At 40.6% G+C, this 10,395-nt stretch overlaps 1 pseudogene; it reads left to right on the forward strand.

Annotated features, from left to right (window-relative positions):
- The first annotated feature begins 5,590 nt into the window (after nucleotides 1-5,590).
- On the forward strand, nucleotides 5,591-6,323 carry LOC704768 (immunoglobulin (CD79A) binding protein 1-like; annotated as a pseudogene).
- The last annotated feature ends 4,072 nt before the right edge of the window (nucleotides 6,324-10,395 follow it).

Consider the following 10,395-nt stretch of genomic DNA (forward strand, 5'->3'; position numbering starts at 1 on the left):
ATAACAAACAAACAAACCCAAATCTAGATACAGATCTTAAACTTTTCACAAAAACTAATTTAAAATGGATCATAAAACTAAATGTAAACCTCAAGACTCTAAAACTCCTAGAATGTCACTCCAGGAGAGTGACACAAGGAGCCTGAAGGTCACCTGACCCAGTGTCACTCACTGGCTGCCAGATGGATTCATAGCTGAGGTTTTTGGTAGGAAAGGAATTCACAAAACATTTTTTTTTTTTTTTTTTTTTTTTGAGACGGAGTCTCGCTCTGTCGCCCAGGCTGGAGTGCAGTGGCCGGATCTCAGCTCACTGCAAGCTCCGCCTCCCGGGTTCACGCCATTCTCCTGCCTCAGCCTCCCGAGTAGCTGGGACTACAGGCGCCCGCCACCTCGCCCGGCTAGTTTTTTGTATTTTTTTTAGTAGAGACGGGGTTTCACCGTGTTAGCCAGGATGGTCTCGATCTCCTGACCTCGTGATCCACCCGTCTCGGCCTCCCAAAGTGCTGGGATTACAGGCTTGAGCCACCGCGCCCGGCCTTTTTTTTTTTTTTTTTGAGACAGAGTTTTGCTCTGTCGCCCAGGCTGGAGTGCAGTGGCACCATCTCGGCTCACCACAACCTCCGCCTCCCGGGTTCAAGCAATTCTCTTGCCTCAGCCTCCCGAGTAGCTGGGACTACAGGAACACGCCACTACACCCGGCTGATTTTTGTATTTTTAGTAGAGATGGGGTTTCACCATGTTGGCCAGAATGGTCTTGATCTCCTGACCTTGTGATCCACCTGCCTCCACCTCCCAAAATGCTAGGATTACAGGTGTGAGCCACTGCGTCCGGCATTCACAAAACATTTAAAAATTTTACTTGCCAACATTTAAAAATCAAGAGATTTCATATAAAAACTTGATTTCCAGACTTACTAAATTACAAGATTCTGCAACCCTGGGCCTGAAACCCTGTAGCACAGCCTTCTTCTGTGGTACAGAATAAAGGCTTCCTCCTTAGCTGTGCTGGTGTCCTCCAGTGCAATACAGCCCTACTGTTTCCAGCCCACTTGCTTCTCTCATTTGCTCCTCCCTGGTTCCTGCAGGCACCTGAGTTTGTAACTTCTAATTATTTCAATCCTTCCCTTTTTAGATGTGGAGGCCGAGGTCCCGTAGAGAAATAGAGAGCTGGAACTGGAATCTTAGCCATCAGACCAGGGCTCTTTTACATGCCTTGTGTTGTTTCTTTTATATTTGGTTGTTTTGAGAAAAAGATGATAGCTTAAAAAAAAAAAAGAAAAAAAGGTAAGACATGGTGGGGGGCCGGGTGCGGTGGCTCACACCTGTAATCCCAGCACGTTGAGAGGCTGAGGCGGGCAGATCACGAGGTCAGGAGTTCAAGACCAGCCTGGCCAATATGGTGAAACCCAGTCTTTATTAAAAGTACAAAAAAAAAATTAGCTGGGCGTGGTAGCATGCGCCTGTAGTCCCAGCTACTTGGGACGCTGAGGCAGAAGAATCGCTTGAACCCGGGAGGCGGAGGTTGCAGTGACCTGAGATCACACCACTGCACTCCACCCTGGTTGACAGAGCAAGACTCCATCTCAAAAAATAAAAAAAAAAAATAAAAGACATAGTGGGGAAAACTAAAATTTAGAGATTTTTAGGCACCATTTAGGTGATTAAATTGAGATGAAGGAAAAAGTGGAGGTGAGTAGAATTCTTTTTCTCTGTAGAAAATAGCTTCATTGTTGGCCAGGCGCAGTGGCTCACGCCTGTAATCTCAGCACTTTGGGAGGCTGAGACAGGCGGATCATGAGGTCAGGAGGTCGAGACCATCGTGGCTAACACGGTGAAACCCCGTCTCTACTAAAAATACAAAAATTAGCCGGGCGTGGTGGCGGGCGCCTGTAGTCTCAGCTACTCAGGAGGCTGAGGCAGGAGAATGGCGTGAACCCGGGAGGCAGAGCTTGCAGTGAGCGGAGATCGTGCCACTGCACTCCAGCCGGGGAGATGGAACGAGATTCCGTCTCAAAAAAAAGAAAAGAAAATAGCTTCATTGTTTTGGGGGAAATGATGTATGTTCAGTGCAAAAGATTCCAGCAATACAGATAAGTACAAAGAAGAGAGTAAAGATTCCCCCAAATTTCACACTTCACTTATAATTTCCATTAACATTTTGATATGTAAATCTCTACATCCCCTCTTGACATATTTATAGATACACTTAATCTAACACTGTCTCAGCCAGGGATTATGTGTGAGTGTGGGGTTTTAGAGTTCCCACATAATCTTCATCAGTTTCCCTCCAACCAATTATTTGATATAGCCAATTGGGATATTTTTCAATTATATTAAGGTGCTATGCAACTACAAGGTCAAGCCTTCTTTGTCCCAACTCCCTTCCAATGAGATTGTTATGGACACATCCCGCCCACCTATAAAGAAATTCTGAAGTTGCTAGATTGCATGTTTTTCTGAATGAGAGTGTCCATACAAGTCACTTTCATTATGTTCTGTAATTTGATTTTCCCACCAATAATACTTCTGGAATATTTGTGTCTAGTATATAAACACAGACTTTTAAAACCCCCCACAAATTTCCCTTTTAAGAACACCTTCAGCATCCTCAAGAGAAGCCAGTTGGTCTCTTACACAGACTTTGCTCCATCTGATTGATGCCTGGGAAAATGGGAACAGCTGATTGAAACCCATTATGCACATTCAAGTCTGTTTGATTGTTCACAATAGGCACTGATGAGAACAATTAGTTTCTCAATGATTGTATTAGTCAGGATTTGCTGCAATAATGTTGCATAACAGACAACTCCCAAATGTCAGTGATTCGTAAGAACAAATATTTATTTTTCACTCACTGGTCTGTGCACTGCAAGTGGGTTGTCCGGGCTCGCTTGGGCTTAGGTTTGGGTCTTTTCTACGTGTTTCTCATTCCAGGACCCAGGCTAAGTGGGCAATGGCTACTTGAGGCATTTTCTCCTCAAATCAAAAGGCAGAAATGCAGGAGGTCATGCTAAATTTCACAAACTCATATAAAGTCTCTGGTTAGATATAGCATATGATATATCTGCCCACATTGTATTGAGGCAAGAGAATGGGAGACGGGAGGTTGCAGTGAGCCAAGACTGTGCCACTGCACTCCAGCCTGGTGACAGAGCAAGACTCCGTCTCAAAAAAAAAAGAAAGAAAGAAAAAGAAAAAACAGCTTGAGCAACATAGTGAGACCCTGTCTCTATGAAAAATTATTTTAAGCATAAAAAATGATAAAACAAAACAAAAAGGAAGATATACAAATGGCCTATAAGCACATGAGAAGATGCTCAACATCACTAATCATCAGGAAAATGCAAATCAAAAACACAGTGAGATACCACTTCACAAACATTAAGATGGCTATTATTAAACAAACAAACAAACAAACAAACAAACAGAAAATAGCAAATGTTGGTAAGGATGTAAAGAAACTGGAACACAGGTAACTTGTGGTAGGAATGCAAAATGGTTCAGTCACAGTAAAAAACTGGTGGTTCCTCAACAAGTTAAACATAAAATAGCCATATGACCCTACAATTTCATTCCTAAGTATATACCAAACAAATTGAAAATGAGCACTCAAACAAGTACATGTACATATTCATTAGCAGTACTATTCACAATAGCCAAAAAGTAGAAAAAGTATAACTGTCCATCAATGGAGAATAAACAAATTATGGAATATATATACAATGGAATATTATTCAGCCATAAAAAGAAACAAAATACTGATGTATGCTACAACGTGGATGGCCTCCAAAATATTATGCTAAGTGAAAGAAACCAGACACAAAATGTCACATTTTGTACAATTCCATTTATATGAAATATCCAGAATAGATAAATCCACAGAGACAGGCTCAAGCGATCTTCCCATCTCAGCTTCCTGAGTGGCTGGGACTATAAGTGCATGCCACCATGCCCAGCTAATTTTTTTTTTTTGTAGAGATGGGGTTTCGCCATGTTGCCCAGGCTAGTCTCAAACTCTTAGGCTCAAGCGATCTATCCACCTCAGCCTCCCAAAGTGCTGGGATTACAGATGTGAGCCACTGTGCCCAGTCAAAAAGGCTACCTTTTAATTAGAAAGGCCATACTCAAGCTGGACACAGCAGTACATGCCTAGTCCCAGCTACTCAGAAGGCTGAGGTGGGAGGATGGCTTGAGCCCAGGAGTTCAAAGCCAGCCTAGGCAACATAGTGAGATCTCATGCTTTGAAAGGAAAAAAAAGTAAAAAAAAGGCCACACCCAGAGAGTCCAGTTTTAGACAACTTGAGTTGGAAGCACCTGCACAACATCCAAGTGGAGATGTTCAGGAAGCCCCTGGGTATAAGGCTCTGGAGTTTAAGAGAAAACTTGAGGCTAGAAAAACAGTTTTAGAGAAATTAGTACAGAGTTAGTAACTGGAGCTGTGGAATTACATGAGATGTCTCAGAGAGTGCCTTCACTTCACATTACCCTGTTAGAAAACGAAACAAGAAAATACAACCAATTGTTTCTTTATGGACAAATCGCCAATTTGGCAAGGTAATAAACTTGGTGAATAACTCAGACTTTCTTCCCTTGAAATGTTGTTACATTTTAAATTTCCAATAAACCAAATTGGTTAGGTCACCAAATGGTCTACATGATAAATTACACATATATGTTATTCTAGGAGTGTCAACCTAAGTGTCAACAGTGGTTGTGGCAGAGACTGATGGTAGCCTCCTGCAATCTTCCTCTTCCTTAGCATTAAAAATCCTGATTATCTTGGCACATTGATGCCCAGATTACTAATTCATTCTCTTCACTTCTTATAACTCTATTGAGATTTTCTATTTCTAGGTTATCTAATTTGTTAACATACAATTATTCATAGTAGTCCCTTATAACCTTTTGTACTTCTGTAAACTCTGTGGTAATGTTCCCTCTTCTATTCCTGATTTTAGAAACCTGCAAGTTCTCTCTTTTTTCCTAGCCTAGCTAAAGATTTAGCAATTTTGTTGATCTTTTCAAAGAACCAACTTTTGTTTTGATTATTTTCTCCATTACCTTTCTGTTCTATATTTCATTTATTTCTGCTTGAATCTTTATTATTTCCTTCCTCCTACTTGCTTTGGGTTTAATTTGCTCTTCTTTTTTTTTTAGTTTCATAATGAGGAAGGTTGGCAATTGTTTTGACATCTTTCTTTTTTTAAATTGTAAGTACTTACAGCTATAAATTTACTGTTAGCACTGTTCTATCTGACTCCCATAAGTTTTTGAACATTGTGTTTTCATTTTTACTCAACTCAAAGTATTTTCTAATTTCACCAGTGATTTCTCTTTTGACCCTTTAGTTATTTATGAATGTATTGTTTCATTTTCACATATTTGCAAATTCCCCAGATTTCCTTCTGTTGTTGAATTTAATTTTATTCCATTGTGATTGGAGAAGATAATTTGAATGATTTCAATCCATTTACATTTTTAACATTTTTGATATTTGGGAGGCTGAGGAAGGAGGATCACTTGAGCCCAGGGGTTAAGTCCTGCATGGGCAAAATAATGAGATCTGCCTCTCTTAAAAAGAAAACACATCCTCCCTCCCCAAGATGGCTGCTGAAGATGAGTCACTGTTGCCGCGGCTCCCGGAACTGCTCGAAACCGACAAACAGCTTCTGGATGAAGTAGAAGTAGCGACTGAAACCACCTGTCACCGGATAGTCCAGGAGAAGGTGTTCAAGGGCCCGGACCTCTTTGAGAAGGCTCCCGAAATGTTATCGCAGCTCGACTTGTTCAATTGAAATGAAGATTTGGAAGAGATTGCTTCCACCGACCTGAAGTAGCTGTTGGTGCCAGCGTTTCAAGGAGCCCTCGCCATCAAAAAAGTCAACCCCAGCAAGCGTCTAGATCATTTGCAGCGGGTTCGAGAACACTTCATAAACTACTTAACTCAGTGCCATTACTATCATGTTGCAGAGTTTGAGCTGCCCAAAACCAAGCACAACTCAGCTGAAAATCACACTGCTAATTCCTCCATGGCTTATCCTAGCCTCCTTGCTATGGCATCTCAAAGACAGGCTAAAATAGAGAGATACAAACAGAAGAAGGAGTTAGACCATGGGTTGTCTGCAATGAAATCTGCTGCGGAAAGTGGTCAAGCAGGTGATGAGCGTGTTCATGAATATTACCTTCTTCACCTTCAGAGGTGGATTGATACCAGCTTGGAAGAGACTGAGAGCATTGACCAGGAAATAAAGATCCTGAGAGAAAGAGACTCTTCAAAGAGGCATCAGCTTCTAACTCGTCTCTCCAGGATAGGCCTCCAGTGAAACCCTTCATTCTCATGGGGAACACGGCCCAGGCCAAAGTATTTGGAGCTGGTTATCCAAGTCCAGCAACTATGACAGTGAGTGACTGGTATGAACAACATCGGAAATATGGAGCATTGCCAGATCAGGGAACAGCCAAGGCAACACCAGAGGAATTCAGGAAAGCGGCTCAGCAACAGGAAGATCAAGAAGTAAAGGAGGGAGAGAATGATGAACACTCTGCAGAGTTTGGGAGTGGGATAACTGGAAGGACACCCATCCTAGGGGCTATCACAACTGACAGAACATGGACTGATCTTCCCACAACACCACAGGACTGCAGGGTGCACACCTCCCCCGCCAAGGAAAACCATGCATTCTCCTCCTCCCTGGGCTCCTGCTTCAGCTGTGTACAATGAAGGCAAAGATTCTAAGTATTGCTTTGCATTCGATGAAGTGTCAAGTGATTAAGTAAGTGCGTATTTGTACCCTAGATGATGTGAGCCAGCAATCTTGTTTTGGCATCATCCTTCTCATCATGCTGTATTCCAATTTCTTAAGTGGAGAGAAAAGAGTGCCGAGAAATGGCTCTGTTTAATCAATGGTTGTCTGAATTCTCTGAAAAAATAATAAAATTCCCTTCTATTAAAAAAAAAAGAAAAACAGTGATAGATTTTGATATGCATTTTATGGCTTAACATATGTTCTGTCCTAGAGAATGGCCCATATATACTTGAGAAAAATGTGCATTCTGTTGTTGTTGGGTGGAGTGTTCTATAGATGTCTATTAGACCTAGTTGGTTTATAGTATTATTCAAGTCTTCTATTTTCTTCTTGATCTTCTGTCTAGTTGTTTTATCCATTGCTGAATGTGACGTATTGAGATCTCCAACTCTTATTGTTGAATTGTCTATTTTGCCTTTAATTCTGTCAGTTTTTGTTTCATTTACTTTTTGGCTCTGTCATTAGGTTAATTATGTTTATAACTGTTATACTTTCTTGAGGGACTGACTCTTTTATCATTAGAAAATGGCCTCTGTCTCTAGTAAAAATTTTTTGTCTTAAGTCTATTTTGTCTTATATTAATACAGCCATTTTAGCCCTCTTTTAGTTACTCTTTACATGGTGTATCTTTTCCCATCCTTTTGTTTTTAAACTCTTTATATCTTGAATCTCTTGTAGAATGAAATAATGGCGTTTGCAGCACGTGGATGGAATTGGAGACCATTATTCTAAGTGAATTAACTCAGGCATGGAAAACCAAACATCATATGTTCTCACTCATAAGTGGTAGCTAAGCCATGAGGATGCAAAGGCATAAGAATGACACAATAGACTTTGGGAACTTGGGGGAAAGGGCGGTAGGGGGTGAGGGATAAAAGACTACATGGTGGGTACAGTGTACACTGCTCAGGTGATGGGTGCACCAGAATCTCAGAAATCACCACTAAATAACTTATTCATGTAACCAAACACTGCCTGTTCCCCAAAAAACCTTTGAAATAAAATAATCATAATAACAACAACAATAATAATAAAAATAAAGTGTGTCACTTGTAGACACAATATAGTTGGATCATGTTTTTCATCAGTTTTGCTAATCTCTGCCTTTGATTGGAGTGTTTAAACCATTTACACTTAATGTAATTATGAATAAGAGGTTTTATAATTGTCATTTTCCTACTTTTTCCTATATTGTTAAATGTTTTACTGTACCATTTTTATTCCCTTGTAATTTATTTTAGCATTCTTTGAGTTATTTTGTGATTGCCTTAGAGATTACAATTAACATCTAAACTTAAAACAATTTAGTTTGTATTAATAGCAGGTTAATTTCAATAGGATACACAAACTTTTTTCCTGTATAGCTCATTTCTTCCCTCCCCCTTTGTCCTATTATTGACATAAAAATTATATCTTATACATTATATACCCATTGACATAGATTTGTTTTTTTTTTTTGTTTTTTTTTTTTTTTTTTTTTTTGAGACGGAGTCTCGCTCTGTCACCCAGGCTGGAGTGCAGTGGTGCAATCTCGGCTCACTGCAAGCTCCGCCTCCCGGGTTCACGCCATTCTCCTGCCTCAGCCTCCCGAGTAGCTGGGACTACAGGCGCCCACAACCGCGCCCGGCTAATTTTTTGTATTTTTAGTAGAGACGGGGTTTCACCGTGGTCTCGATCTCCTGACCTTGTGATCCGCCCGCCTCGGCCTCCCAAAGTGCTGGGATTACAGGCGTGAGCCACCGCGCCCGGCCTTGAGCCACCGCGCCCGGCCTGACATAGATTTGTAAGTATTGTTTTATGTAGTTATCTTTTAAATCAGATAGGAGAAAAGGAACATTTCAAACAAAAATTACCTTTATACTGCTTTTTGTATTTACTTATGTAGTTACCATTACCAGTGGTATTTCTTTATTTCTTCATGTGGGGAGAGAATCTGTAAACAGGGCTAATTAAAATGTCACAAGGCTCACTGTTTTTTGTTTGTTTTTTTAATCATGATTCAGCCAATTTCTTCAAGAAATGCTTTTTGTATTGTTGCAAGCCTTGGATTAATATCCAGTGTTCTGAAAAAGTTGATTTTGACTATTTTTGTCAGTATTTTTATTACTGTTATGGAGGAGTAGATTTTTGGAGATCCTTATTCTGGCATTCCCACTCCAGTGCCCACCTAAACATTCTATATTTCCCATTTTTTTCTGGCAGCTATGGCGCTGTATGACTGAGTTTGGTCAATTAGTTATAAAATATATTGTGTGGCAGCTTCTTGGAAAATCACCTTATCACAGATGTGGCGACTCACACCTGTAATCTCAGCACTTTGGGTGGCTGAACTGGGAGGATCACGTGAGTCCAGGAGTTTAAGATCAGCCTGGGAAACATAGCTAGACTCTATTTCTATTATTTATTTATTTACTTATTTATTTAGAGACAAGATCTCACTCTGTCACCCAGGCTGACATGCACTGGTGTGATCACAGCTCCGTATAACCTCCTGGGCTCCAGCAATCCCCCAATCTCAGCCTCTCAAGTAACTGGGACCACAGGCGTGCATTGCCAGGCTCAGCTAATTTTTAAGTTTTTTGCAGACAGGTTCACACTCTGTTGCCCAGGCTGGTCTTGAAATCCCAGGCTCAAGTGATCCTCCTGCTTTGGCCTCCTAAAGTGCTGAGACTACAGGCATGAGCCACTGTGCCCAGCCTACACATTTTTTAAAATTAAAGAAAAAAGCAAAAAAGAAAACCACTTTAAAAGGACATGGCCTTTGTACCTTTCTTGTCTCATTTCTCCAATCTGCTACTTGGAATGTGAATGTAATGACTAGAACTCTGGCAGATATCTTAGACCATGAAGATGGGGATTATACCTTAAGAATGATGGAGTGAAGATCTGGAAGTTGATGGATTATGATGGCTTTGGAACCACTGTACAAGCACTAGATAGCCAGTGGACAGACATTTTATATTAGAGAAATATTCTTCTGCTTTATTTGATGTTATTTTGGATATTTTTTCTGAGTAATTGTAGCTGAAATTAATTTTGACTCATACAGTAGCTATTACTGGACTGTAGGAGTATTCATGATTTTTATCTATTTCTCTTCTCCTTCCTTCCTTCCTTCTTTCCTGTAGCTGAAATTAATTTTGACTCATATAGTAGCTATTACTGGACTATAGGAGTATTCATGATTTTTATCTATTTCTCTTCCCCTTCCTTCCTTCCTTCCTTCCTTCCTTCCTTCCTTCCTTCCTTCCTTCCTTCCTTCCTTCCTTCCTTCTTTCCTTCCCTTCCTTTCCTTCCTTCCTTCCTTCCTTCCTTCCTTCCTTCCTTCCTTCCTTCCTTCCTTCCTTTCCTTTCTTTTCTCTCTCTCTTTCTCTCTTTCTCTCTTTCTCTCTTTCTCTCTTTCTCTCTTTCTCTCTTTCTCTCTTTCTCTCTTTCTCTCTTTCTCTCTTTCTCTCTTTCTCTCTTTCTTTCTTTCTCTCTTTCTTTCTTTCTTTCTTTCTTTCTTTCTTTCTTTCTTTCTTTCTTTCTTTCTCAGTGTCTCGCTCCTGTAACCCAGGCTGGAGTGCAATGGCGCGACCTCGGCTCATTG

This window comes from Macaca mulatta, chromosome 2 (assembly GCF_049350105.2).
Source record: "Macaca mulatta isolate MMU2019108-1 chromosome 2, T2T-MMU8v2.0, whole genome shotgun sequence".
Taxonomy (NCBI): Eukaryota; Metazoa; Chordata; class Mammalia; order Primates; family Cercopithecidae; genus Macaca; species Macaca mulatta.